General features: G+C 34.7%; 1 long non-coding RNA gene across 1 annotated transcript in view; it reads left to right on the forward strand.

The window, feature by feature from the left end:
- The window catches only part of LOC132006409 (uncharacterized), a 720,934-nt gene extending 716,181 nt beyond the window's left edge, over nucleotides 1–4,753 (forward strand). Inside the window, exon 4 of the long non-coding RNA XR_009401089.1 lies at nucleotides 4,698–4,753. This is a non-coding gene — a long non-coding RNA (uncharacterized LOC132006409). The remainder of the gene's footprint in view (nucleotides 1–4,697) is intronic.
- Nucleotides 4,754–6,000: the final 1,247 nt, after the last annotated feature.

The following is a 6,000-nucleotide window of genomic DNA, read 5'->3' on the forward strand; positions in this document are numbered from 1 at the left end:
ACATACACAGGAGAGGGGAGGGCTGTCATGTGCATTGTAAGATGTTCGGTGGCTTCTGTGACTTCTTCCTGCTTAATTACAGCATCGTCCCTCAGTTGTGGCCCCTGAAAGCATCAGCAAACGTTGCTGAATGTTCTTTGAAGGGCAAAAGTGCTCCTGATTGAGAATCAAGGTCCTAGATAAAGATTCTGCTTACTTCTTCTCTTCATCCAATGATACGCCTTGATTCATAGATCAGTGTAATTACTGGGCTTGCCGTGATCCATTCTCGAGCTCTCACTGGTACCACATCCACAAATAGGAGAAACGAATACAAGGGCAATTTCGTTCTTCATTCTGGAGCCATCCAGTCCCCAAGGTGATTAGCCTGGTGACTTTGGTCTCATTGGCACAGAAAGATTTCACAGCAATTTCAGATTCTTAGGACCAGGCATGTGCATTCACACCCACATGCACACACAGAGTTAATAAACAATCCAATGGTTAAAAGCAGAACTAGTGATCAACATATAATTTATATGGTATTAAAAATTAAAAAAAAAACAAAAAAATTACATGGTATTAAAAAGAGAGCTAAAATAATACAAAGTATTTTTTTTAACTGAAATCATATGGGAAAATATTGGTTAAAAACACGAAGACAATTTGTCCCTTCACTGTATCAACCACATCATTTTTTCCAGCAACTTGCCTGCAAAAATGACAATACAAAGAAAATTGTCAGAATATGGAAGCTTGGTTTTTTTCCCCCCTATAATGGGGTATTGTAGAGAATGAACATTAAGGATTACATTCCTAATCCATTCCACAACTCCAGTGCTGCAAGATGGGACAGCGTAATGTATCCACTGTCGTGCAGTCTATTTTAAGCACCCAAGTTTGATGATAAAGAAGTTAATGTGGTTTCCAGGAGTGTCTAACTTACCCTCAGGGAGTAACTCGTGCTGGGAGACCTTGGCTCATTATGGATTATTTTGTAGCATCAGTCATGCTATGAGATGACAAGGCTTTATAAGACAAATATTATGGATCAATCTTCAGAGGCCAGCACTGCATGCAGCCAAAAATCCTCATTGGCAGAACAAAACTGAAAGCTCTTAATGAATTCTGTTACCGTGGCAGCATACTGTCAAATTATGCACTAATAGCAAAAGAGCTAGAAAACCATACCAAGAAACCAGCATGTCTTTTGGCAAGCTGGAGACCAGGGTCTGGTGCTGAGCCTCCAAACATTCTAAAGGAGGGAATTAACATCGGAGTAAGCCAAAATCCTTGTGCAAACTCTCCAGGCTTTCAGGTGTGAATCCTAAAACAGCTACTTGAATATGAGGGTTATTATTTTTTTCTTGTTTCTTCTTTTAATTTTTTTCCCAAATGTAATTAGATATTAATCAGTTTAACAATAAAGAGCATACCAGAAGGGTAATGAGACCACATTTTAGGGAAGAGTTCTCTCTTATAAGTCAATTCCTATACTATATGGATATCTGTGATTTAAGATGTGGCCGAATTTTAAGGCAACTTGCATAATGACAAGGTGATCAAATGTCCTTGGTTGCTTAGGACTGAGCCTGCATTTTATATTTTTGTCTTTGGAAGATAACCACATTGAAATCTTTCTCAAAATGTGTCATGCAGATTATGTAGTAAATCACCTGAAATATCAGAAAATCAAAGATTTCAATGATATGTATACAAAGTATCTGGGAGAATGAAGATTTACAAGTTGTCTATAAAGTTTCATTCATTTGTAGTATTTTTTTTCTTTGTTTCAGGGATGTTATTCCCCAAACAGTTTCCTAAAACTTAGGCACAAGCAATGCAAACTTCCCAAACCTTGTCTTTGTCTCTGTGTCCCTTATTCTTACCCAAATTCTTTTTTTTTTTTTTTTTAAGATTTTGTTTATTTGGCAGACAGAGACCACAAGTAGGCAGAGAGGCAGGCAGAAGGGGGGGGGCAGGCTCCCCACTGAGCAGAGAGCCCGATGCGGGACTCGATCCCAGGACCCTGGGATCATGACCTAAGCCGAAGGCAGAGGCTTTAACCCCCTGAGCCACCCAGGTACCCCTCTTACCCAAATTCTGTATATTGTTTCTTATCTTACATTTATTTCTCTTTTCTTTCCCAGCAAACCCAGCTTCCCATGTCTCTTCTCCCACTGTTTTTCTATAGTTTTGTTTTGCTTTTTGAGATAAAAGGAAAGAATATGGTGATGGAGAAGTAGATTTCAGATTTTGCTCCCTGAAAACCTAGAGATTTACCAGAGGCAGCCTCTGAGCTGTAGGTGAGGGAGAGAACACAGGGAGCAGAAGGGCTCTAGGGCTTTTATTCCAACTTCCATGACAGCAGTTTTCAAGTAATATTCCATTTACAAAAAGATTTCCATGACATAAATATCTCCACAGTGATAGGACCCACAAAGCTATCAGGTAGACTATATCCAAGTAGGGCATTTGACAAAAAGAAAGCATTCCCACTGAAAATTACAAGCGTTGGGAAGTTGAAGAAGTTTATTGTGTGAGTTTTATCCCATAATAAATCTTCCTTTAACCACCTTTTTCGGGGAACCCAACACATGGCTCGAACTCACAACCCTGAGACCAAGACCTGAGCTGAGATCTAGAGTGCAACACTTAACCTACTGAGCCACCCAGGTGTTCCCCACCCTTTTTCAACCACCTTAAGTGCAATGGCAACAAAAAAATCTGGAACTCATCATTTCTTCCCATTTAACAGGAGCTCCTCTCCCCAAAAAAACTCTAGCATGATTTCATACCTTCTGCCATCACAACAAGAGCAAGGCATGTAGTAGTTCTAGAGTGTTTCCTTTGAGAGGTACAATAAAATAATATGAAAGGGTAAAGATATGAACAAGCAAACAACTACCACAAATGATGTCTCTGTTGTTGTCCCAAATAAATACCTGTTTATCTTAAAAATTCCTATGGCTAGAAAATAAATTTTGTAGCAAATAAGTTACTTTTTAGTCATAAATATGTTTTCAGTCAATATAGAATTATCCTTACATAAAATAAAAACTATGACTTGTATCCTAATAAGATATAAAATTAATTTTAAAATTCAAAGATAAATTTATACCAGTGCATTGTAAAGATCTGTCCTACATTAATGAAAATAGAGTTTGAGATTTATAAGATATGATGTCAAAATGCTAATATTTCCTAGCAAATGAAAGGGCAGGAAGTCATGGATTGTTATTTTCATTAAAGTTCTTGATACTTACCTTTAAGTTGAGTGCTATTAAATAGCTTTTTCAATGATGTTGGACGGTAAATGGTTTAGGTTATTATTTATCTTGATATTTTCTTGAGGAAATAACTTATTGCCTTAAGATTTCCCCTATATAATAGAAAATTATTTCTTAAATTTACTGTAGAAATTTTAATACATCTTATTTTAAAAATTCTGTTTTCTCCAAATCCATTTTTTTTAAATTCTTATCATAGTAGAGAACTATATAAAAAGACATTTTAGATTACATTATGTCAGCAGATTTTGGTTATTTGGAAAAAACATATTAAAAGAACATGTTTCTAATTTTTTTATTAAATGTAACTTCTGTATAAAGCAGGAAATACTTTGGCAAGCTACAGCTTTTAAAATTAACATTGAGTGTTTTACTGGAAAAAGACTTTGAAAGTTGCCTTGTGCTTTTAACAGTGGCTGGAAAAGGAAAAGAAATTAAAATGGATAAATAGCTAAAATGAAAATTCATAATTACAATGAAATAATACTTAAGTCCAAATCAAGTTTCAGTATAGAGTATATTTTAAATATCTTCAGAGAAAGAAAAATGTTACCTCTTTTAAGATTAAAGAATTTGTTTTTTAATCCTGTATTTTCAGTTGATTTTACTTGTGATTATGTACATCTAATTCAAACCATGTTACATTTCTTTCTGTGTTTGGCAACATTCGACCATGAAAATTAAAATGAGTGTTTAAGAAATAATTCAAGGAAAGGACTCCTCCAATAATATTTGCCCCAGTGAGCTGGGTAATTTTTGTAAATTGGTCTTTTGGCCTGAGTGATTCAGATAATTACTTAAATTCTCTATTTCAGGTTGAAAATTCAGATACTACTCAATATCAAGCATATGATAAAGATGATTTGTTTTATTTTTTATCAAAGATAAGTGAAAGTGTAATTTACCCATGTATTGCCGTATTTTATTCTTTAATTGTTCAGAAGCAGTGGCTCTCTAATTTGATTAGATCTTTTTTCCTATTGTTGTTTTCCAGTTTGTTTGATGGATTAACAAAGATTGGTTCAATCAAAGAAAATTCCAGATAACTGGTGAAATATAAGTTTCTAATCAGTATATAACTCAAACTATTCTTCATTCACTCTACAGAAACCAATGATCAGATTACCTATGAACATTACAGGGTCGGGGAAATGAATGCATTATTTACTCTAACTAGGATGCTTTCGTTTCTGCGTAATTGAAATTTTTTTTTTCCTTTTTCAGTAGTGTTTTTAATTTATGGTGTGCATTGAGAAGTAATTTTCCCTTGTCTTTTGCAGATTTTAATTCATGAAAATAAACTAAAACCAGGAGATTATAGTTATAATATTTCTTATTTATTAATGTAAAGGAATCCTATTAACTATTGCAATTTAGACTTTATTGTATTTTAAATTAACATATTCATGTTTTGTGACTTTTTAACAGGCAATAACTTCAAGCTCTTGTCGTGGATATAGATTTTTGCTGCAACGAAATAACAGTAAGTGCTTATGTGTATGCAATAACTTTTTAAAAACCACAACATCTCAATATTTGGAACTCCATTATGCTTAAATGCATGAAAAAAGTTGGTATGATTATTTAAATTTAGCCTCCCATTTTATAATTTTGATAAACTGTACTCACTCTGGTGGTATTTGCCATAGAGTTTTTGGCAGATCATTTTCATAATGGAGAAGTATAGATCCATGACCGTGTCTTTACATTTAGTCCAACGTATTCTGTTTGGCTGTATAAATTTTGTTTCTGCTTTTATGACATCATCTCTTTGATTAGCTGATTTACAGACAGTCTGTTTTCTATGGGCAATTATTTGAATATTGGTTTTCAAATTTTTGGATTGTGGGACATTTATTTTGCATTAATAACATCTTTTGGAGCAATTCGAATTCATTTTTTGTGATGCGGTATTTTAAACAGCTTTCATACAAATACAAGTCACTAAGTCTTGTATTAATCCCACAAAAGGTGGGAGAGGGGCATCTTTCTCCCAAATAAAGTTAACGGTAAAGTGGGACGGAGCAACTTCTCAGTTTTTCTGCAATGGATTTTCATAATGGTTTAAATCTGTTTATTTCAAATGTGAGCATAAGTGACTTTTGTTTTACCTGCCGTCCTGGGTTATCTTGTGCCTTTCTTTACATTAATGTAATTACCTGGGAATTATCTCTATTCCAAATTGAATAGGGAAATATCAGCCTGCTGCAGGCTCTGTGCTCATCGAGGAATTAAAGTAATTTAAGATATGAGGTTTTAAATGGAAACTCTATTTGTAAGGAGAAGACATAATTCACTGCCAGAGGTATCTGTCTCCGGAAAGCCTCTGGAGAGACAGAAACGCTCTTGAAATTCTGAATTCTTGATTTTCTAACTAGTTCAGATACTGCATCTTATGTGCTCGGATAGATTTTTGGTGTGTGGTGTTATCTGGGCTGTGACCTGGCTTTTGATCCTTACTGATAACCGGTCCCCGGGTATCTCTTTGCCTAAACCGCTGAGCTGTTTGGGGTTACTCCTATCCAGTGATCTTCAATTTGACTAAGCTACCTCAGGCAATTACAGTGTCTTCCTTGAATACGATGAATTAAATATTGTTATTTCATGGAATAGGGAATGATTAGACTTACAAAATCCCCATAAGGCTCATTCAGGAACTTGCTGTATTATAGAAGAAATCATTCTCTATTGGGGGCATTCCATTTTCACTTGTTTATTAAAAATAGTCATA

This window comes from Mustela nigripes, chromosome 18, assembly GCF_022355385.1.
Source record: "Mustela nigripes isolate SB6536 chromosome 18, MUSNIG.SB6536, whole genome shotgun sequence".
Taxonomy (NCBI): Eukaryota; Metazoa; Chordata; class Mammalia; order Carnivora; family Mustelidae; genus Mustela; species Mustela nigripes.